General features: G+C 35.8%; 1 protein-coding gene and 1 long non-coding RNA gene across 4 annotated transcripts in view; one reads left to right on the forward strand and one right to left on the reverse strand.

Moving 5' to 3' along the window:
- The window catches only part of GALNTL6 (polypeptide N-acetylgalactosaminyltransferase like 6), a 1,235,992-nt gene that overhangs the window by 792,933 nt on the left and 417,525 nt on the right, over positions 1–25,534 (forward strand). The window lies entirely within an intron of this gene.
- Positions 23,067–25,534, reverse strand: part of LOC130541473 (uncharacterized) — a 95,348-nt gene continuing 92,880 nt past the window's right edge. Inside the window, exon 3 of the long non-coding RNA XR_008955531.2 lies at positions 23,067–24,989. This is a non-coding gene — a long non-coding RNA (uncharacterized LOC130541473). The remainder of the gene's footprint in view (positions 24,990–25,534) is intronic.

Genomic DNA, 25,534 nt, shown 5'->3' on the forward strand with positions numbered 1-25,534 from the left:
CTCTCTAGTTATCTTTGAAATTTTTTCTTTCATGTTGACCTTGAGGAATCTGATGACTATGTATCCTGAGGCTGGTCATCTGCTACAGTATCTCACAGGGGTTCTCTGCATTTCCTGAATTTGAATATTAGCCTCTCTAGTGAGTTTGGGGAAATTTTCATGTAATCAGTCTACTCTTATCTCATGAAGGCGTTTTGCCATCTTTTTTTCCCTGTGAAGTTTTCAAGGGTATATATCAAGAAGATGGAGATTCTGATTGTTTACACATAATGCAGACAATTGTAGTTCATATTAATGCCTCATGATTTATAAGGCACAGGAAGTTAAATGTAAAGTGCATGTATTTAGGTCCCAGACCAACAGGATTTTAAACCTTGACTTCTTCTATTTATCAACAGAGCTATTTTGGTAAAATTGCATAATCCCATTGTCTCAGTCTCGTCATCTATTTTTTGAAAAAGTAGGAGGAAGATAAAGCATAAAGGTATAGGATAAATCATAAAGGATAAAGATCCAGAATGTATGTAAAATGCCTGGCCAATAATAGTCTCTCATGAATGATGGTGATGTTATGGGAAGATAGCAGGAAGAATTTTTAAAGTTGGGGGTGGGGTATCCAAAATGTTTAACTTCTTTGGGCTTCAGTTTCTTGACCAGTAAGTTGAAAACAAATCAAATGTACAGTGTTGTCAAAATAGATATTATGTCAAATATGAATCTGTATTATGATGCAGATGATCTGATAAAGAAGGACCTAGGAAAAGATGGATTTATGTCACATACACAAAGAATAGAAGAGGTACAGGTATAGTCTTGGAGCACATTAAAGCCAGGACACTAGGCAACAGAATAACATGAAAGACATGGGGAGATATTGTCACTAGTTACAGCAGCAGAGCAAAAGTTCTCCAGATGTTTCCTCACAAACCTACTCTTGAGTCACACTGGGCAGAATTAAGTCACGTGGTCATCCTTCCCTAGAAAGGAACTTCCAGGGAAATGGGTGTTCTCATTTTTTCAGCCCTATGAGAGATGACTTGGAATGGCTGTTGGGTAGCCAACCAGAAGAGTCTTGCACAATTATACAGGAGACATGTAATGTAAAAATTCTCCTAAAATTTATTTTTCCTCTTTTTTTGTTTTCCCCTTAGTTGAGGATTTACTTATCCTAAAATGTTGGTTGTTATTAAGGCCTAAACAAATGCAAAAGGGAATTCCTGATCTACTTCAGTGCTTTCAAATATTGTTAAGCTTCAGCATATTTTGTTTTGCTTAAATATTGCAATGAAGCCCAACATGTAAAATGAAAAAAGAGCAGAGCCTCTCTAGAAGAAGATTTGGGGGCCCCAGAGCCCTGGCCTATTTATCCTATTAATATTTGGCCTCCTGCTGTCTAACATTGCCCCTCTCCCTGCAGTCACTGAATGTGCTCCAACCCTACCTAGAATACAGTCCTTATGATAGTCCGCATTCATTCAGCTTCCACATGTACCAGACATTGTGCTAGACACTGGAATCAACTTAAAAGGTAGATAAGGCCTCAGCCTTTATAGGGCTTATTTCCCAGGATAAGAGATAGACATATAGATGCTGGGGGAAGGGAGGATAATAAGTAAAATGAAAGTTGAATTTTAAAATGTCCAAGACAGATAATTTCTATAAGAAAAAGAACTAAGGAGTACAGATAAAGCATAACTGGAAGGCTGCAGGCTTGGACACAGTGATCACAGAAGGGCTTTCTAAGGCAGAGACTTGGAGAAGAAGGACCTAGCCCTGTGAAGAGTAAGGGAGAGGGAGGTCTTATTGGAAAGAACTGCAAGTTCAAATACTAGGAAGCAAGGGCTACTAGATATGTTTGAGAGGCAAGTGCTAGGACCTATAAAGCCTTGAAAACCATAGGCAGAGGCTGGGACTTTATTTGAGATGTCATAGAAAGCCTCAGAAGATAATTTTGAAGGGAAGCATAAGACATGATCTAATTTACATTTAAAGAAGATCATAGAAATATTTAAAAAAGGAAAAACCTATGATTAATATTTCGGCAAAATGTGTTTTTTGGAATTTATAAATATTATGCCACATCGTTATAGTTGAAAAACATCTTTAAAGTCAAAAATATCATATTTTCTGAATACTTAAACATTATGCTGAAAATGACATAATGTAGCCCTAGCTATAAACTTCATCTTGGCTCTGTTTTTCCTTCCTCTGCTATTTACTTTGAATAGCAACTTTTCTCTCTTACTGAAAAACTGGGATCAAGCCTGAAACCCCTTTGTCTCTGCAGCAAGTGTATCAGAGTTTATTTTCAACTAAGCTGGCTTCTCGCTAAAGGCATTTTGTTCTAGCTACAAAGAAAAAATTTCTTCCAAGTATTACCCTTTGATTAGATTTGAACTAAAAATGAATTATATTCATTTATAGTCTTATACTGGGGAAACCTAGATTCCCTATCTCTTCTAAGATCACTGAATCCACTGAATCTCTCTCCCCTCCCACAGCTGTCTTTCTCTGTCTTTCTCTCACTCTGTCTTTATCTATCTATCTATCTATCATCTATCTGTCATTCTGTCTATCATCTATCTCTATCCCTCTCTCTCAATCGCTCCTGTGTTCTGTTTATGTAATAGAGTGATAGGTAGATAACAGAGGCTGTCAATAAAATGGCCTATAGAAAAAAATTGTCTCTCTATTTCACAGAAAAACTAATTATTTTTTGATTTCTTGAAGAAATAGCTGTTGAGGATCCAAACGTGCATCTGCAAAGCTGAACTAAGGCCACTAATTCATCAGAGCAGCTTACAGATTCACCAGTCAATTCTAACAATTTATATTTTTATTCTTTTTCCTATGTTTAGTAATTGTTCTATATAAGTTTAATACAGAAAAGGGACATGAATTTTTTTCAAATTGAAGTATTGCAGAAGAAAAGTGTTTTTCACAATGATATAAGTATCTTGTATTGGGTAGTTTTATGTGTATAAGCATCTTCAGATATTAGAAAGGATAATTTGATGATAACTTATTCTGAAGAGATTTTCATCAAACTACTTTATAAGAAATGCGGAGGCATTTTTGATTGTTGAATCTGTAGACAGGTATGTAAAATCCTTATCGTTGTAACAGCAGCCCTGCTAACCAGATTGGCTGTTATTCTTGAAAGATGAGGGAAGCACTTACAGCATCGTAAGCCTAATAAGGTGGGTGTTGTGAATCAATTTGTACTGTCCTTGACTTTCTGCTTATATTAGAATTCTAAAAGATCATTAGCCACCTCTGGGATATGTTTGATTAATGGGTTTGGTTAAACAAAAAAGGTGAGGTCAACCGTGGGCAGAAAGTTTAAAAAAAAATGTATTCCAGAAGAAACGTGTGCTTCCCAAATTGCAAATGAGAAGTTCATTCCTTAGGCATGTTCTAATCAATGAAACCATGTGTTCTACTAAGTTGACCTCAAAGGAGACTTTTAGCCACCCTGCTTATTTGCCTTTCAGTTACAGGAACGTGACTTCTGAGGCTAGGGTATTAGCACACCTGCTGAAACGGTGTTAATCTAGGTAATACAAAGTCCCCAAACACATGCTGTTAATAAGGCAGGTAGTTTAAAAAAAAAAAAAAAAGACTAGTCTAATATCTCACAGTGAGAAAAAATTCTTCTCTGTCATTAGAGAGGGTGAAACATACTCCTGTTCTTTTGACATTATATACCTCTTATTGTTTTTCCTTTTTATTAAAAATGAATCTCTTCTGCTGTTTTCAGCAGTGCATTTTTACTTCTGTATTATAATAGCTCTCCTCTCAATGATTCCATGAAGACAGGCTGGGATAATACACCAAGGAAAAGATTTTGCTTTACTTGCCAAAATGAGACCATACTTTGTTTTTTCCTTAACCATTGCCCCCTTACTCCCTGGAGTTTATCACCCCACACAAATTAAGCTAATTTTATAAACTGAAAATGCTCTTTCTATTAAGTTCTCCTCAAAGTGAAAGCAATGAGCTTCATTCTATTTATTACACTGCTCTTCACAATTAGTTTTATGATGTATGGCAAGAATGTGTATACTATAAATCGAGTCTATAACTCTTACATATCTAGTGATAGTTATGAATCCTTTGAGTAGAACTGAAAATACAGTATATAACAACTCAGTTTAATTTATAATCTAAATTGCAAAGCTATTTAGCCCCTTACATTCAAATTCATTTTTGCAGACCTTTTAATTAGATACAGTGATCTAAAATAATCTGGTCCCCAAAGGTAAGACAATCAATTTAGTAAAATCAGACAATTTCTGATGCTTTAATACAACCACACAATACCACCAGCTAACACCTGACTCTCTTGCTTTTATTTCTTTTCTTTAAGTAAATGAAGTATTAAAATGTTGTGATAATGCGAAAAGAGTTAATACATCAGAAACAGCTAAAAACATGAAATGCCTAAGTTTTTGGCTGAATATGGGTCAAACTTTAAATGTGAAAAGAGCTCTCTGCTACCATCCTCTGCCTGTAACTGATAACATATATTTCTGTCCCTTCATAAAGATCTGGAAACATGGCAAAGCCCCCATAAGAGAGAGCACAATGGATCTCATTTGAAAAGTTAACATTTCAAAAATGAGATCTACTGTGCTCCACAGGCAGTTGAGAGAATGTTCTTTATTTAACCTCAATGCTCAATCGTCTATTGTAACCAAATAGCAGTTGTTTGGTTTTTTGTTTTTTATAACACCCCTTTTTTTGTCTTATTTGGTCCTAACTGACTTCTTCAGAATGTTGCTGAACATCTGCAGAGGGAGACATTTCTATAACATATGTATTTATGTTTGTCTAATTGGTACACATTTGTTTCATGATACTTTGGTATGAGAAAAATAAAATCAAATTATATTCAACTCCACTCCCAAGCAGCAAAGTTGGCAGAAAATCCATACTCTTTTTTTTTTGCAAAGTTTTTTTTCCTGTTGTTCTTGGGATTATATTAGATCTAGAGAATCACAGTGTAGAAAGAGTGGGAAAAGAAGGCTTGGTCTATTTGTTCTTGCCAGAACCTGAGTGTTCTATTTGCAGGTAAGCAGCTCTGAAATTATGACATCCATGTGCTCCAACCCAAACATGATCTCCAAGGAAGCTTCTGTGAACAACCCAGGCTAAGGGTCTTGGGGTCCAGTTCTCCTGAAAACCAGGCACCACATCCCTCAGTGGGCTGAATCTTCATGAGTTTCTTTTCATGAAGAAAAACACAGGTCTCCACCTTTCAAGGAACCCACACACCCTGCCATAAAATCACTTTTACCTCAAGAAGAGCTATTCCCCTTTCCAAGAGTCTAGAATTTCAGTGGAGGGACCTCTTACCTTTATTCTCAGGTAAAAAGTAATCTAGGTTTCCAGGTCTCAAAGCTCTTGGTTTTTTAGCAGAGGAGAAGGTAAAATGTTTCGCATTTTTTTTTTGTATGGTAATCCTACAGCCAAAAATAGACACATTTTCTGGATGGCTTCTCCTGCATAAGTAGGTAGAAAGATAAGTAGTGTGTTTGTTTGTGTGTGTGTGTAATTATAAGGCATTTTGGGTGTAGGATATATATAGCTGTACATTCTGTCCTTGATGAAAAGACAGAAAAATATGGTGCATATTTTTAAAAATGAGAAGTTCTTTTGTAATAACAGCATCTCAGGAATGAGATAAACTAGCTATTGAGGATACTATCATGTGAGCTTTAAAGTCAGGCTGACTGCCTTATTATTTACCCTTAATTTCCTTTAGGCCCTATCTTGGGACCCAGAATAGAAAGACACTCAAAAAAAAAAAGAAAGAAGAAAAGAAAATGCATGTTAACTTTATTTATTTATTTATTTATTTTATGTGTTTTTATTTTAATTTATTTTTTTGAGACCGATTCTCGCTCTGTCGCCCAGGCTGGAGAGCAGTGGCACGATCTCAGCTCACTGCAAGCTCCACCTCCTGGGTTCACGCCATTCTCCTGCCTCAGCCTCCCGAGTAGCTAGGACTACGGGCGCCCGCCACCACGCCCAGCTAATTTTTTTTTTTGTATTTTTAGTAGAGATGGGGTTCCACCGTGTTAGCCAGGATGGTCTCAATCTCCTGACCTCATGATCTACCCGCCTTGGCCTCCCTAAGTACTGGGATTACAGGCGTGAGCCACCGCGCCCAGCCTTAACTTTATTTAAATAAAACCTCCAAAGTGGATGTAACCTTCAAAAGATAAATACAAAATACCAAATGGAGTTAATGATTTCATCTTTACATAACCACCCCTTTGCTGCTATTATAATGTGACAATGTACATTGCCTGAATCAGTTGCTCCAACATGCACCTCTAGGATAAATTATTAATTCCTCCATCTGGAACCCTGTCTTGCCTCTGTCCCTCCTTCTCCAAAAGATTCTCAAATATGGCATAAATGCACAAAGGAATGCAGTGGAAAATGCAAATTCTTTATTGTTATTTTATACCAAATTTCAATGTATTCTCTCAGTGAGTTAGGCAGCCTTTTTTCTGCTTTCCCTGTCACACTGGTGTGGTCGGCAAGAGTTACTAATATAAGGATATGGTGATTAGCCCTGGCAGCAAAAGGGCTTGGTTTGGGGCAGCTTGTGCCCCTGGACTGGTCATATGGAGCTGAAAGAAATCTCCTTCATTAACACTAAGTGCCCAGAAAATTGTATCATTTTCTGCCATAATATGATAGGTAAAGCATTGAGGATGCTGTTGGTAAAAGGCAATTCCACAGAAAACACTCCAAGAAATCAAGGCACAGAGTGCTTCCGTAGAAACATCATTATACTCCTCTCACTAATATTCTACTCCCTAGTAACACAGCCCAATGAATGCCCCAGACCCAACTCATCTGCTTTCTTTGGTAATAAATTTAGTAAAGAGAGAAATTCTTCTGCACTTTGTCTATGGGACAATGAAAATCATGGGAAATGGACCTTCCCAAACACCTGGACATCACTTAACACAATTAGATATAAGAGTCTTAGAAATGTTATAACTTGCATCTATACATTCTATTGTTTTTTTAAAAAATTCTGTACCTAGAGATGATGTGTTTATTCGCTTTCATGATTTATTACTTAATAATAACAAAATCACTATTTTTGTTTCTTTTTTTGAGAGGGAGTCTCACTTTGTTGCAAGGCTGGAGTGCAGTGGTGCAATCACGGTTCACTGCAATCTCTGCCTCCCGGGTTCAAGCAATTCTCTTGCCTTAGCCTCCCAAGTAGCTGCGATTACGGGTGCGCACCATCACACCTGGCTAATTTTAATAAAGATGGGGTTTCACCATGTTGGCCAGGATGGTCTCGATCTCCTGACCTCATGATCCGCCTGCCTCGGCCTTCCAAGGTGCTGGGATTACAGGCATGAGCCACAGCACCTGACCAATCACTAATTTTTTTTAGTGGCCCAGTGTCTCCCTCTCTCTTCTTGGCTTAAATAAGAGGTCAGGAAAAGCAAGCCTGGGAGAAGAGTCTTTTTTTTATTTTTAATATTGGAGATCTGAAAAGGATTTTGAGATAGACATAAATTGGGGCCAAATTATAACAGCCGTTTTTTTCCTTCAATAATCTGGTGGGAAGGAAAAGATTCCTACGTGCCCTTCATCCTCTAGCCTTCATGCCAGGTCGACAGCCAATCACGTCTCTCCACTTCTGAATCATGTCTGAAAATATGCATGAGTGCACATGCAATACCATACTAGAAAACCTTTACTCTTTCATCCTAGTCATTTATTTGCACAAATAAATGTCTTTTCATTCTGCCAATTCATTCACTCTTTCTCAAATAACAAAACGAGAGGTTTTTCCCCAACATTATGATTCTTGTGTTAATATTGATTCCCTCTCTCTTAGTCACTTTTTCAGAACAACAAACTAATTTTATGTTTTTGCAGTATGCCTTCATAGCTTCAGCAAGAATCACTGATTTGGAACTTTGTCATATGCTTTCAAACTATGTAAGATTCAGGTCTAAGTCGAATGCAACAGTACAGTATCTCAAAAACTTAGCCTAGTTATTGAGGCATGACCTTTTTGAGGTTGCTTTGTGTTTTTTCTGTTAGCTTTGTTTTTTCAGTGTCTGGTTATTTGATCCCTGAAGTGAAGTTTTGAGATTTAATGACTGTCAGATAACATAACAATATCCCGGAGTGTGTATATATACCTTGGGTAAGAATAGCCACATGAGTTTCACCTTTCTTTTTATTCGTAAGTACTATGAAATGCGTATGTCAGAAGAAATCTTTTCTTCAAAGGCCTATGTCATTGAAGCTGCAAAGAAACCTTTCTCCTGTGTATCGGCAATTATTATTACTTTCCAAGAGGCATATCTGAGCTGTAGTTGCAAACATGTCACATGCCTCTTCAAAGCTACCTTTCCTTTCATTATGACATGCACTACTTGGGACCTATTTTTTTCCAACAGCATTGTCACAGTTTTCATGTTTTTAGTCGGCATTTACTAAAGAAAAGTTGCCAAGATGGTTTGAGCTTATGTAAACTTTGCTAAGAATAACTACATGATATAGTAATGTATGCAAAACACAGAGGAGTTTAAAGAAAGGGAGAGGAAGGGAGAAATCTCCAATATAAAAAGGGTGTAGTCTGGTTTGTTATTTTTTACCATGCAGAATTATTCATGAACGTGAATTGTGCTTGTTTCTGTTCAATATGTAGGTAAGAATTTATTTAAACAGGTCAAACTTGGAGGTCCCTATAGTACATTTTAAAAGGGTGAAGATTATAGTAAATGAATAACCATGTATAGCACTCATAGAAAAATTTTTAAATGTTTCTATTATTTCATTCTGTTTTGCTCCTGATTATAAATGTTATTGTTACAGTGCTTTATTTAGTAATCTAGAAATATCAATTATTCTAACACAAAGCACAAATACACTCTTATATACAAACACCATCTTGCAAGCACTGAAGACAGAATTATATCAATGACTTTATCCATCAAACAAAATTTAATATTACTTTAAAGGTTGTTACAGAAACTATAAGCATTCCTAAATTTTCCACCTAACTTTTCTTCATTTGTTACATAATGGGACCAAATTAAAGACTTCGAATGTTGCAGAGAGAGTCTGTCCCATTTCTGCCTCTTTAATTGAGGATTCTTTACACGGAGAGTTCCCTGAGTTGTTAGCAAATTGAAGTTAGCTGCAAATATCCATGAATATTTCAAGGTATTTTCCACAGTCCTTATTCCTCTTATCTAAAGTCTTGATCCTCTACTTTGTGTTCCTGAACCAAACTCTGGTTCCATTTAGAGTTTTCATAACGCTTTCCCTCTGTTTAGCCTTATGGCTGATACTGAAGAGATGCATCTTCAGGTGGAAAACTCTCTTTTTGTGACCTAGCATTAATAAGATGCCCTCTGTCAGGGGAAGCTCTTGTGAACTGAGAAGCTCGGCTTTCTTTTTATTGATTAAAGCTCGTAAGGAATAAAATATCATTATGAAGGCATAAATTAAGAAGACTTGGGATAGGAGAAATGCAGAATTTCATTTTGGTTTATTTCTGAAAAATAAGTGATCCTTCAACCTCAGCCTCCTAAGTAGCTAGCATGCCCAGCTAATTTTTAAATTTTTATTTTGTAAACGTGGGATCTTGCTATGTTGCCCAGGCTGGTCTCAAACTCCTGGCCTCAAGCAATAATCCCATCTCAGCCTCCTAAAGCACTGGGATTACAGGCATAAGCCAATGTGCCCACCCTATTTTACCACTGTTTCTGGAGATAACAGTAGCCTCAATTTTCTGAGACTTTTAAAGATTCTGCAGGTTAGTTCTTGTCTTTCACAATTGCTAGTTGGGGAATTACTTTCCAGGGTCCCCTAATTCTGTTATCAACAATTAATCTACTTCCAACTTTCAATTTTTTGTCCTTTACAACCTCGTCAGTTTATGGCTAAAATATTATTTTGTTTATTCCTCTAAAAAGAGATTTTTCTGGTTTATTTGCTTTTGTTTGTAATACAGTTTTAAAGTATTTTTCTTAGAAGAGGTATGTGAAACATGATATACTTTCTGATATTCTGGATATTCTAAACTAATTTTGATTTGCTCTGACAAATAACTTTAATCTGAGATTAATATAGGAATCCTAGGTTTTAGGTTTCTATTTCCTCACAATAGCCTTGATATGCAATTCCACTGTTGCATAAAGAAATTCAATACTCTGCCAATATTATATATTATTTGTAGCTAATGTTTTTTTCTTCCTAGAAGCTTATATTTCTCTTTAATCTTAGAATTTAAGAATAATACCAAGATTTGCTTGGATGTGTGTCTCTTCTTACCAATCTAACGGCATTCATGGGACCAAGGTTTCTATGTTATCCAGGGTCCCACTCCTCCACATGCTGCCCAACGTCAAGCTCTTCCTCTATTTGCCATCCCTGGTCCTCACACTAGGGTCATGGTCCTTCCTACCTATCAAACTCAATGGAAAGTTTTTTGCTTTAAAGATAAAACCTCATGTGAAATTGGAGCAAGTAAAAACAAGAAAATAAGAAAAAGAAAGATAGTTATGAAAAATAGTCCAGTTTTCCCAACATCCTGTTAATAGGAACTCAAGAAACAGAAAATAGAGAGAAAAGCAAATCATAAATAAAATAATTCAAGAGAATTTGTCACAACTAATGTTTCCAACTCAAAAGATCTCATTTGATGCCCAACACAATGGATAAAAGTAGACCCACTCCAAGACACATAATCTTAACATTTTAGAAACAAGGAACAGAAAAAAATTATGTAAGGTTTCATAGAAGAAAAACAATGGATCACATTAAAAAGACAAAGAGGTATTTTCAGATTTCTCAACAGCATTAGAAGCTAGAAAATTATTTACGCTAAAGAAAAATTATCTCCCACTTAAAATCTATATCAATTATCTGTCCAATGGAAAGGTGAAGACATTTTCAGACCTCCAAGTTCTCAGCAATTTCACCTTCCACAGACACTTTTCCAGAAATCTACTAGATAATATGCTCCTCTGAAACTAGGAAGAAAAGAAAAAAGGAATGCATGAGAGGCTGACAGGAATAGGAGAACTCACTGAGAAAACAGTCCAAAGAAATCCCCAGGATGAGCATGAAAAGATGTGTCTAGAGGACTGTTGTGTGCCAGGTACAGTAGAAACCAACCTAGCCCAGGGTGATCCAGGTCTGAGGAACTAGAAGAGGTTTCTTTAATATTAATTTGATAATGAGGAGATGTGGATAATTGACAGAGTGTTTAAGGTTGAACAGTAAAATGTATCTAGAAAACTAAATGAACAAAAATTAAGTCCATACCAAAAAAATTTGTGTTTTTTAAGAGAGAAAATGTAATAATCCTAGTTCACTAAGAGAATTAAGTTAGAGCATGATAATGATGTAAACACTAAGGGCTCCAACTAAATCTAGGCTGCAACATAATTAAAAAAGATACAATAAGACAACAATAAGAAGTGTGGGCAGCAGCAGAGGAGAGGCAAGAAGGATAAAGGCTAAATCCTTATCCTTTATTGTCAAAAATCAATGCACGAAACTGAAAAACTAAGAAGTAACAATGCAAGCAAGTTATATTGAGCTATGGAGATAAATACCCGAAGAATCAACTAAAAAAGTTAAAAAGGATTGCTTCAGGGAAAAAGAAACGTGAATGCTCTGAACTGATGTATTTCTTAACAAATCTTATAGAACTATGTGCTCTTTAAACTACAGATGTCGATTATGTGACCATATGTTTATAATTTTAAAAAATGAAAAATTAGAAGAAAGATGAAAGAAGAAAGTAAAGTAGAATGGAGGAAGAGAAGGAGGAAAAGATGGATAATGAGATAAAATAGAAACTATCCCAAAGCCAGAAGGACCACGTTTTTATTAAATAGGAATTTTAATATTAAAGGCATCAATCAGAACACCGAATTACATAAGGTACCTACTAAAAAGAACCAAGTTACAGTTGTGTTTTGTAATCTAGCCAATCAATATCCTTCCATTCAGCTCCTTTATTTATTTTCTATGGGAAAACTCAACTAATTTTCCAGCTTTCTTGCAATAAATTTAATTCTTGGCTGACATTCTACCATGGCCAGAATGCAAGACACTGTCTTCCAGTCTTGTCCATTCAGATAGCCTTTTTATTGTTCTAACATTGTGTGTGAACTAGGTTTTGGTCTGGAAGGCAATTTTTTCATTATTTCAGATTGGGCCTTGGTCCAGCTTAGGCCAGTTTTTCATTTTGTTAATTTTTGCTTTACCATTATGTCTCAAATTTTATTCATGAGATATTTTACACATCAATTATATTTTGCATGCATTTTACTTTAATTCATCCAGTATAAATTACTTCCATTTAGAATTAATCATGGAACCTATAGAGTTTAGGATAATGTCTCCAAAATTTCTAAATTAACAGAAGCCTGTACTTGACAACTATATGGATCATCCAATATAATTTAAAATGTGATATCCATCTTAAGAATTTGCATATATCACTGTGTTGATCAGCACACTTTTTCTTATAAGAACATAAACTCTTTTAGCTTAAGCAAAAATTAATTTAAGTTCTTTTTTCTTTGGACCCAAAATTGAGTTGTATGATCAAATGCAGAACTTAACAGGAGTGCTTTTTTGTTGTTGTTTTTGGTTTTTGTTTGTTTTTGTTTGTTTTAAAGCTGCTTTATTTTTCTCTAGGATGTCATTATTTCTTATTTCCACCTCTCAGGTTACAATTGTGTGGTTTTTGGTTCTTGTTATTGGATAGATCCATCTTTCTCTGCTTTTCCAACCATCCACCTAGAAAAAAAAATGCTCTCCTACAGTTTTTGAGCAACCAGCATACAGGTAGTCTGAAGAGACTCATTACTTCTGCAAACCCCAATTTCAAGTTCCTAGAAGAGAGAATCTGAATCAGATTGAATCTGAAATCCATGGAGTCTAAATACTGACCTCTAAAGTTTATTACTGGGGTATGAAAAGGCATTTTTTACAGAGGGAAGACAAACATTGAGGAGACCAACAAGTATCTACTGCTCTGCAGTAAATAAATGCAATTAGATCATACAATGTGTTTTAGTACTTTCTAATTCATTATTGACAATGTTGGTCTGTATTCATCACCTTGTTTTCCTTGGTAGTTTATTTTTTTTATTTTTTGTTTTTTCTTACCAAGTCTTTTTTTTTTAATTACAACTTTTATTTCATATTCAGTGAGTACATGTGCCAGTTTGTAACCTGGGTATATTGTCTGATGCTGAGGTTTTGGAGTACCATTGATCCTGTCACCCAGGTAGTGAGCATAGTACCCAGTGGTAAGTTTTTCAACCCTTTACGCCATCCTCTGTCCTCCAGTATTTCTCAACCAAAAAAAGAACTACTTTTGGTTTTGTTGATTCTTTGTATGGATTTCGGGGTCTCAATTTCTCTCAGTTCTGCTCTGTGAGTTTTTAGTATTGTGCAGTGCTCTATGAAATAAAGAAAAATATACTCACTACATGCTGCTACATTATAGGGACATAAAAAAACTTTCATGCACCCTCATCACTCTATATGTTTCTTATATTGTTTGACTCTTTTACTACCCTTGACCTCATTTCTCATTATCTACTGTTCCCATCTTTATGTCGATACATACCCAATGTTTAACTCCCACTTATAAGTGAGAAAATGCAATATTTCCTGATTAATTTGCTTAGAATAATGGCCTTGAGCTGCATCCAGGTCGCTGCAGAGGACATGGTTTCATTATTTTTATGGCTGTGTAGTATTCCATGCTGTGTATGTACCACATTTTCTTTATCCAATCTGCTGTTGATTCTACGTGTCTTTGCTATTGTGAATAGCATCACGATGAACAAAAGACTACATGTGTCTTTTCAGTAGAGTGATTTATTTTCTTTTGGATATATACCCAGTAATAAGATTGCTGGGTTAAATGGTAGTTCTATTTTAAGTTATTTGAGAAATCTCCAAACTGCTTTCCACAGTGGCTAAGCTAACTTACATTCCCACCAAATGTATAAGCGTTCCCTTGTCTCCTCAGCCTCACCAACGTCTGTTGTGTATTGACTTTTTAATAATAGCTATTCTGACTGGTGTGAGATAGTATCTCATTGTGGCTTCGATTTACAATTATCTTATGATTAGTGATGTTGAGTGTTTTTTCATATGTTTGTTGGTTGCTTGTATGTCTTCTTTTGAGAAATATCTGTTCATGTCTTTTGACTACCTTTTAATGGGATTTTTTTTCTTGTTAAATTATTTAAGTTCCTTATAGATTCTAGAAATTAGAACTTTGTTGGATGCATAGTTTGCAAATATTTTCTCCCACTCTGTAGGTTGTCTGTTTACTCTGTTGATAGTTTCTTTGGCTGTGCAGAAGCTCTTTAGTTTAATTAGATCTCATATGTCAATTTTAGTTTTTGTTGAAATTGCTCTTGAGGACTTAATCATAAATTATTTGCCAAGGTTGATGTCCAGAATGGTGTTTCCTAGGTTTTTGTCTAGCATCCTCATAGTCTGTGGTCTTATATTAAAATCTTTAATCGATCTTGAGTTCAATTTTATGTATGATGAAACGTAGGGGTCAGTTTCATTCTACTGCATATGGCTAGCCGGCTATCCCAGCAACATATATTGAATAGAAAGTCCTTTCCACATTGCTTATTTTTGTAGACCTAATTGCAGATCAGATGGCTGCAGGTGTGGGGCTTAATTTCTGGGTTCTCTATCCTGTCTCATTGGTCTGTGTGTCTGTTTTTAACCATGCTGTTTTGGTTACTGTAGCCTTATTGTATACTTTGAAGTCTGATAACATGATGTCTCATGGCTTGTTCTTTCTGTTTAGGATTGCTTTGGCTCTTCAGGTCTTTTTTTGGTGCCACATGAATTTTAGAATAGTTTTTTTCTAATTCTGTGAAAAATTGCATTAGTAGTTTGATAGAAATGGTGTTGAATATGTAGGTTGCTTTGGGCATTATGACCATTTTAACAATACTGATGAGTATGAATTGTTTTTCCATTTATTTGTGTCATCTCTGATTTCTTTCAGCAGTGTTTTGTAGTTCTCTTTGTAGACATCTTTCACCTCTTTGGTGAGCTGTATTCCTAGGTAATTTTTGTGCAACTATTGTAAATGGCATTGCATTCTTGATTTGGCCCTCAGCTTGAACATTATTGATGCATAGATATGGCACTAATTTTTATAAATTTATTTTGTATCTTGAAACTTTATTGAAATCATTTTTATCAGTTTCAGGAGCCTTTTGGCAGTATCATTAGAGCTTTTTAGATGTAGAATCATATTGTCAGTGAAGAGAGACAACTTGACTTCTTCTTTTCCTATTTAGATGCCTTATATTTATTTCTCTTGCCTGATTGCTTTGGCTAGGACTTTCAATGCTATCTTGAATAGGAGTGGTGAGAGTGGGCATACTTGTCTTGTTCCAGTTCTCAAGGGGAATGATTCCAGCTTTTGTCCATTCAATATGACGTTGGCTGTGAGTTTGTCATAGATGACTCATTATTCTGAGGTAAGTTTCTTCAATGCCTAGTTTGGTGAAGGTTTTTATCAGGAAGGGATGTTGAATTTCATCAAAGGCTTTTTCTGCATCTGTTCAGATGATCATATGGCTTTTGTTTTTAATTCTCTTTATGCAGTGATCACATTCATTGATTTGCATTTGTCGAACCAACCCAGCATCCCAGTAATCAAGCATTCTTGATCTTAGTGAATTAACTTTTTGATGTGCTGTGGATTCAACTTGCAAGTGTTTTGTTGAGGATTTTTGCATTTATGTTTATCGGGAGGTTGGCCTGTGTTTTCATTTTTCATAGTATCTTTGCCAGGTTTTGGTATGAAAGTGATGCTGGCTTCATAGAATTAGGGAGAAATGCCTCTTGTTTTTTTTTTCGAATAGTTTCAGTAGAATTGGTATCAGCTCTTCTTTGTATGTCTGGTAGAATTCAGCTGTGAATCCATCTGGTCAGGAGCTTTTTGGGTTGGTAGGTTTTTTATTACTAATTTATTTATTCAATTTTGAAACTTGATACTGGTTTGCTTAGGGTTCCAGTTTCTTCCTGTTTCGATCTTAGGAGGTTGTGTGTTTCTGGGAGTTTATCCATTTTCCCTAGATTTTCTACTTCATGTGCATACAGGAGTTCTATAATAGTCTCTGAGAATTTTTTGTATTTCTGTAAGATTGGTTATAATGTCATCTTTGTCATTCCTGATTGTGCTTATTTGGATATTATTTTTCTTTGTTAATCTAGCTAGCCGTATATTGATCTTGTTTATCCTTTCAAAAAAAAAAACTACTTTTGGTTTCGTTGATTCTTTGTATGGATTTCGGGGTCTCAATTTCTCTCAGTTCTGCTCTGTGAGTTTTTAGTATTGTGCAGTGCTCTATGAAATAAAGAAAAATATACTCACTACATGCTGCTACATTATAGGGACATAAAAAAACTTTCATGCACCCTCATCACTCTATATATTTCTTATATTGTTTGACTCTTTTACTACCCTTGACCTCTTAATCACTTTCTTGTAATTACTTAGTTGGTTTATTATTGTAATCAAATCAACATCAGTATTCTTTTATATGTACATTTTCCATTCACTTTTGCTGCTAACATTTTGTCTATTAGTGTTTATAGCAACTGCTTCAAATCTTTTTTGAAATGAGAAAGCATACAAGCATACATCTGAATGTAAATAAATCAGTCACAATCTCAAGTCCCACTGATGTCTCTTTTTTCAAAATATTTAACCTTGGGTTAAATTTTTTATCAAGTATTTAAACTCTGCTGCAGGTAGGCTGGGCACGATGACTCATGCCTATAATCCCAGCACTTTGGGAGGCGGAGGTGGGTAGATCACTTGAGCTCAGGCATTCAAGACCAGCCTATTCTCTTGGAAACATAATTACAAAAACTTCATTCCTTGCCCTGGCCATTTCTTTAACCAAACTTCAGCTTCTTTGTGCCCATAGGTGCTGGCAAGCAGAGATGGTATATCTCTGAATATGCGTATTGTCAGTGTCTCTCTGTGAATGCCATTATTCAAGGGCTCACAAATGATATTGTTCTTTGTTGCAGATAGTGACTTCCAAAGTGAAGTTTTTGGAATGCTAGTGCTAGAAGACTTTCTTAAAAACAAAGATTTCATAGCAAAGTAAACTTTTTTATATTTTGCTAAGAAGAAAATGTAACCTTTCTTGGTAATTTTTGATGAATATTAAAAGATTTTCAAGATCCTTCATTTAAAAAAAAAATACCTACTTTGTAATCCACTTTTCTGTTGTTACTGAACTGGAGTGTACACGATAATTTTCCCCTGACCTCATATATGCCACAAAGATTCTGATTTACACTCTGGGAGTCACAGCCTTCTTGATTTACCAAATCCTTATCTAAACACACAAAGACATCCACTCTTCCAAAAAATCACTTTTATGTACAGCAATGCTGTTAGTAAAGTTGTGTTTGTCTATCTGTGTCTTGTGTGTGCCTTTGTGTATGTCTTTGTGTGTGGTGTGTGTCTGTGTGTTTTCTTCTGTTTTAATTTGTTGTTCATCAAGAGAAACAAATTGTTCAGTACACGGAAGAAAATAACTCATTTACTTTTTTACAAGAGTCAGATTTGAAGGATTTTTGAAGGTTCCTAAAATAATAAATTTATTATTTATGGACAAGCATTTTATATCATTAAAAAAGAACAGATTTTGTTAGTCTTATAATGCTTTAAAAATGCAGAATTTCTCATGTGAGAATCGGAATTGAATTTAGGTAAGAGATTATGAAATTATTAATTATTAATACTCTTTTGGTGAAAAGGAATATTTAAATATATTTTGAGACTTTACCCTCTATGTGACAAGCAACTTTTATTACTTTTGCATTTAATTAAAATTTCTAATTACATTTTTGTCTATGATAAAAAGTACAAAATTTAAAATTCAACAGTTACCACTATTAAACTTGAAGCATTTTCACATTACAGTTTCTGCTGCTTATACACCAACCATCAATGCTATTATGGATTATCACTTCAATTAAAAGATTGTTTATGATCCCCATAGGTATAGATAGAAATGAAGGCTGAGCAATGGGAATTCCAATGCTGATGTAGAACATTCCATATTAAATAAAATCCTGTGCACCTGGGAAATCAAATTTTAACTCAGTTGTATTTATTATGACACCCTAGGACTTGTGTTTTATGGATTCAAGATAAGAAAATCATTAAAAATCTGCTTGTCACATTAAGAGATCATTTAAAATTATTCCCTCAGGGATTATTATTAGCAATATATTGTAAGAACTTTTCCTTCCTTGACCATCTTATCTTTATGTAACACATGATTTCTGTAGTTAACTAGAGAATTCAGTGTTCAGGAAGATTATGATGTTGGGAAATCCTCCTGAGACAATTTTTTTCATCACTGAGATTTTCCCCCAAATAGGAAGTTGTTTTTCTTTTTTTAATCTGCAAATATCCTCACTTTTTCTCAAGCCACTTTCCTTACTGTCAGTCTTCTGCAGGTTTTCAGCACACCTAAAAAGAGAAAACATAACCATTACATACCTAAAAAGACTCAATAAACCAAAGTAAAAAGTAAAACCTTGAGACCTGAGGTCAAAGAATCAAACCCAAGTAAGACTGGAGTTTTCCAGTGAAATACTTGGAAATCTAAAATTCAAAACCAAGGTCATGGTGTGGAAGGACATTAATATACATTTTATCTTCTCATAACAAATCATCTCTAGGGAAATTTTCCTACTAGAAATCGTAATTATCTCCATCAGTCGCTCCAGGGCAGTATCGGCAAGCTGATAATGCACCTGCATCTCTGCCAATCACATTGCCACAGAAACTGGAGGGGAAAAATCTGCTGCCCAAGAGTTCTATCTCTGAGCCTGTGAAATAGCCATTATCTCCATGGCAATCTGTGTTTAAGACAGCCATCCAATCCTCATCTTTTCTTTTTTACAGTTTACTTTTAAGCTTTCATATAGCTTCATTCTGAAAAATATTTTCTTTAATTACTTTTCCTTTATTCCTCCAACTCAGCATATATGTATAATACATATATAAATAATGTATATGCATTTCCACAAAGCTATCGTTTTTATATAATTAGAGGGAACTTATCTTTCTGATTCCCTCTAATTATATAAAAAACAAGATAGCTTTGTGGAAATGCATATATGTTATATACATATATATATACTGCATAGAAAATATAACTGATATTTGAGTAAGTATGTAAAAGAAAATTGGCCAACAGAAAATAAAATTCTTAAGAAAACTAACAAGTAGTGGTTACAATAATATATAGAGATGCAATATATATAAACTGTATGAAAAATGTAATTGACAATTGCATAGAGTCATTATGTAAATGAAACATCGACCAATGAAAAACATAAAATTCTTTAGACATTTAACAAGTACTGATTGCAACAAAACACAGGGTTTGTTTTTTTTTAACATTTTTGAATATGTAGTAATTTTTTTTTTTTTTAAATGGAGTCTCACCCTGTTGCCCAGGCTGGAGTGTAGTGGCATGATCTCGGCTCACTGCAACCTCCTCCGCCTCCCGGGTTCTAGCAATTCTTCTTCTTCAGCCTCCCGAGTAGCTGGGACTACAGGCGCACACCACCATGCCTGGCTGATTTTTTGTATTTTAGCAGAGACTGGGTTTCACCATGTTGCCCAGGCTGATCTCAAACTCCTGAGCTCAGGTAGTCCACCCGCCTCAGCCTCCCAAAGTGCTGGGATTACAGGCGTGAGCCACTGTACCTGGCCAGTAATTTTTTGATGTTTGAAGTTCTACGAAAAGACAAAATTTTCATTACAATAATATCAGTTGTTAATGTTTTTCCAACTATCAATATCATTATTTAACTACTTTCTTTTCTTCACTCAATCTCATAGTTCTATTCAACCTGCTAAGAACAAACAGTATCTATTCAACCATTTCAATCATCAAAGTAAAATTTCAGGAATATTATTCTTGTAAAACTCATGTGTGGACAATGATGTTTTTGTGAAGCAAAACCAGTGTGATTTGCTTTCAAGATTCCCTCCAGCGAGTTCTGTTTTTGTTGTTTTGCCATACAAGTAATGAATGTGTCTGAATATAGAAGGGATAGGTAATTTAAGAAAGAAGTACATCTTTTATAAAGTACTGAAAAGTTTTGAAAATATCACACTGATAAAACCAAACATATCTGAAGCCATAATTCATAATGGAATTAACACTGTAAGTCTACATCAATGTTTTAAATATTTCCAGTACCTAGAAATATATGGTGAATATGTGGTAGTGAATAAGTCTCATGAAACCTGATGGTTTTATAAATGGGAGTTCCCCTTCACAAGCTCTCTTGCCTGCTGCCATATAAGATGTGACTTTGTTCCCCTTTTGCCCTCTAGCATGATTGTGAGGCCTCCCCAGCTACATGGAACTGTGAATCAATTAAACCACTTTTCTTTATAAATTACGTAGTCTCAGGTATGTCTTTATTAGCAGCATAAGAACAGACTAATACAGTAAATTGTTACCGGTAGAGTGGGGTGCTGCTGTAAAGACAGCCAAAATTGTGGAAGCCACTTTGGAACTAGGTAACAGGCAGAGGTTGGAACAGTTTGGAGGCTCAGAAAAGGACGGGAACATGTGGGAAAGTTTGGAACGTCCTAGAGACTTTTTGAATGGCTTTGACCAAAATGCTGATAGTGATATGGACAAGAAATCTAGGTTGAGGCGGTCTAGGATGGAGATGAGGAACTTGCTGGGTACTGGAGTAAAGGTCACTCTTATGCAAAAAGACTGGTGACATTTTGCCCCTGCCCTAGAGGTCTGTGGAACTTTGAACTTGAGAGAGATAATTTAGGGTATCTGGCATAACAAATTTCTAAGTGGCAAAATATTCAAGAGGAAGCAGAGAATAAAATTCTGACTATGCAACAAAAAAAAAGAAAAATCCATTTTCTGAGTAGAAATTCAAGCCAGCTGCAAAAATTTGCATAAGTAACAAGGAGCCAAATGTTAATCACCAAGACAATGGGGAAAATGTCTCCAGAGCATGTTACAGACCTTTATGGCAGCCCCTTCCATCACATGCCTAGAGGCCTAGTAGGGAAAAATGGTTCCATGGGCTGAGCCCAGGGACTCCTGCTCCATGCAGCCTTGGGGCATGGTGCCCTGCATCCCAGCTGCTTCAGCTCCAGCTATGGCTAAAAGGGGAGAACATACAGCTCAGGCCGTTGCTTCAGAGAATGCAAGCCCCAAGCCTTGGTGGCTTACACATGGTGTTGGGCATGCTGGTACACAGAAGTCAAGAATTGAGGTTTGGGAACCTCTGCCTAGATTTCACAGGATGCGTGGAAATGCCTGTATGTCCAGGCAGATGTTTGCTTCAAGGTCAGGGCCCTCATGGAGAGCTTCTGCTAGGGCAGTGTGGAAGGGAAATGTGGGGTTGAAGCCCCCACACAGAGTCCCCACTGAAGAACTGCCTACTAGAACTCTGAAAAGAGGGCCACCATCCTCCAGACCCCAGAATGATAGATCCACCGATAGCTTGGACAGTGCACCTGGAAAAGCCACAGACACTCAACACCAGCAGCTGAGAGGGGGGCTATACCCTGCAAAGCCACAGGGCAGAGCTGCACAAGACCATGGGAACCCACCTCTTGCATCAGTATGACCTGGATGTAAGACATGGAGTCAAAGACAATCATTTTGGAGCTTTAAGATTTGACTGCCCTGCTGGATTTTGAAGTTGCATGGGGCTGGTAGCCCCTTCATTTTGGCCAATTTCTCCCATTTGGAATGGGTGTATTTATCCCAATGCCTGTACCCCCATTGTATCTAGGAAGTAACTAACTTGCTTTTGATTTTACAGGCTTATAGGCGGGAGGGACTTGCCTTGTCTCAGATGAGACTTTAAACTGTGGACCTTTGAGTTAATGCTGAAATGAGTTAAGACTTTGGGGATCTATTGGGAAGGCATGATTGGTTTTCAAATGTGAGGACATGAGATCTTGGAGGGGCCAGGGGTGGAATGATATGTGCTTTGGCTATGTTCACACCCAAATCTCACTTTGAATTGTAATTATCCCCATGTGTCAAGGACAGGGCCGGGTGGAGATGATTGAATCATGAGGGCAGTTTTGCCCATACTGTTCTTGTGGTAGTGAGTTTCATGAGATCTGATGGTTTTATAAATTGGAGTTCCCCTGCATAAGCTCTCTTGCCTGCTGCCACATAAGATGTGACTTTGCTCATCATTCGCCTTCTGGCATGATTGTGAGGCTTCTGCAGATGTGTGGAACTGGGAGTCAATTAAACCTCTTTCCTTTATAAATTACCCAGTCTCTGGGAACAGGCTAATACATAGTCCTAAACTTCATAACTTATCTAATGTAGCTCTCCCCAGTATGACTAACCACCACACTCCATATTCACCTCCATCTGTTTCCAATATGTCCCATCCTTCTCAAAAAGAAGTGTCTATTCTCTGTATTTAGGACATCATTTATGAGGTATAAATTATTCATGTTATGCTTCTCATCTGGAGTGTTTTCTCTCCAGTCCATAGGAGTGTTCAAGGCCTAAAAGCAGAGGTGACAAAAACAGTCTGCCTGCAAATGAAACATGGCTCAAAGACATGTTTTTTATGGTCCACACAGTAGCCAATAACTTAAAAACTGAAAATTTTTATATAAAAATCCAGATTTTCATCTTTACCTGAACACCTAGAACATGTGGTTGCACTGTCCCCCATGGCAATAGTTGGCTAGAGCTAAGCAGCTCTGGAACCTTCTTGGTGGGGCAGTGTATGTACTCCTTGGTCTAGCCCAGTTTTCATTTCTTCTTATTTCTTAGCCTGGGTCCCTATAGGCACTTCAACTTTTGATCTCTGACATGCAAGAATGAAATTATATAGCAAAAAGTAGAAAATCTTTGAACAGTCATTCACAAGGGAAAGTTTCAACATTATTATAATAGTACCTAATCTAAATAAAGTCAACCACAAATTTATTTATGTTTAATAAACTTTATTACTACAACTTATTCAACATTTATTGAATCCTATTTTGTACCAAGAATTAGATGAGGAAATGTGGACAAAGAGAAGAGTAAAGTATATTTCTGCCTTCCCATAATTAATCATGTAGTCAATATAACAGAAATCATTTTAAACAAGGTATTTTAATACAATGCAATAACAGAGATATATACAAAAGGCACTAAAAGAAAATATCTGAGCATCAGCTGTATTATATTCAAAGAGCCAACTTATCCATAGATGTTATTAATGAATAGATGACAGATTTGATGGCTTACATCAATTTAGTTTTTACAAGAGGAATATAAACACCTGTGTCATAATTGAGGACTGCAAACTACTCAAAGTCATAATTGTAATTTTGCATGACTTGTAAAATGTCTGCTTCAGTAATCATGAAGCACTAAGAAATCAGCATCACACTTTAGAATATAACTAAACTTTTTATTCCTAACCTATTATTTACCTGCCTATCTTAAAGAAATATCTTGGATGTTTGAGTTAAGTATCTACTTGTTAAATGTTATATAAATCAGTTGCTACAGGCATCAGTGTTTTGGATATTTTTCAAATATAGTGCGACTCTTTATTTCAAATTTAATTCAAATAAGATGTATTTTGAACTGTCTCAGGTTAAATTTCTGGAACTTGATGGTAACTTGAAGGAATTTAAAAGTAGGAATTATTACAATTCAAACTCATATTAATCTAAAGACAATTCTGAGCTTTAGTTTTGGGTTTTTTATCAAGGCAAGATCAATCTCCCCCTGAATTTGACCCACTAATCTGTCTTCCCCCCTTAACCACACCCTTTCAAATTTTGCATATTTGAAAAGAGCTATCATACCTTCCTCACAAATATACTTATTCAATAATTTCCTGTTTAGATTACTCATATGGCTCGATTATTTTTCTGCGACCTTTCTTCTCAAATGTTCCCCTATTTTTAAACATTCCTTGTAAAACATAGCACTTAGAAACAAATGAAGTATTCTAGATTGTGGATGATCAGATCCAAGTTTGGCACAATTATTTTTCTTGATGTAGACAATATTATTTTTGAGCAAGCTTCATATCCAATAACATTTTTGGTAGCATATCATACTTCAGATGCACATTGAACTTAAATTATTCATTTGTTTCTTCTGAGTGCCATATTTGGCTTCATCCACTAAACCATATATATGATAATTATTTGGTACATATGATAAACCTATAGTTCTAATGACAACATTTCTATAAAAGCTATGGATTTCAGATTCCTTGAAATAAACTTTCAGTCCACCTTTCAAGCACTGTCTTCACTGAGTATAACACTCACTCAGTACAGGATACTTTTCATGGTATAGAGTCCCTAAGGACCAAGGAGTCCTGGAATCATATGTAATCTCATCACCCAATCATTTACTCTACCATACAACTTTATGATATTGTTTTAACCAAAAGTCAGATTCACTGTTATAGAAATTACCCTATTGTTGGAAGTGACTAAGATAATGGTCATTAGTCTGATGTCAGAGAGGAAAATCCAAATAATGACATGTCATTGTTTATCTTATTGATAACTGCATACCACTTTATACTGTAAATAACTGAAAATAAACATTTCTTAAAGCTTGTAGTAGACTGAATACTGGTGTCCCAAAGATGTCCATGTCCTAATTCCCGGACCTTCAAATGTTTCCTTACATGGCAAAAGGGACTTTACAGGTGTGATTTAGTTAAGGATCTTCAGATCAGAGGATTCCTCTACATTACTTGGGGAGGCCCGGTGTACTCACAAGAGTCCTTAAAAGCAGAGAGGAGGGTCAGGGCAGAGAAGGCCATGTGACAATGGAAGCAGAGGTCAGAGTGAAATGGGGCCACAAGACAAGAAATACAGGCAGCCTCTAGAGCTGGAAAAAGCAAGAAAATAGATTCTTACCCACAGCCTTCAAAAGGAGTACAGCCCTGCTTGCCCATTTTGGATTTCTGACCTCCAGAATAAATGTGTGTTGCTTTAAGTCAGTAAGTGTGGTCATTTGTAACAGCAGCAATAGGAAACTAATATGCTTCTTAATCAAAGGCTCCTGGTAAAAACTGCACTCATCTAATTAGACTTTGCTGGGGGTGGAATAAAACACAACTTCTATTTATCCTGACAGATATTAAAGAACATAAGGCTTTTTTCTTCTTCCTAATAGTGGCTTTAATAGTTTGATTTTTTTTCAACTCTGCTACACTTTACATATATTATATGGGAAGAAATTGGTACAATGAGTCTAATTTTCTGCAGATTTGTCAAGAGTATTTGAACAGTAAAACATATTTCCAAACAATCATTAGTTTCTAACACCAAAAACTGGGTAAACAGCCAAACTAAAATGGTATTAAAAAGACTCATCATTCTTTATATTAATTGCTAACTCATTAATCAATTACTAATTCAGAAATACACAGA

The sequence above is a fragment of the Pan paniscus genome, chromosome 3 (assembly GCF_029289425.2).
Source record: "Pan paniscus chromosome 3, NHGRI_mPanPan1-v2.0_pri, whole genome shotgun sequence".
NCBI lineage: Eukaryota > Metazoa > Chordata > Mammalia > Primates > Hominidae > Pan > Pan paniscus.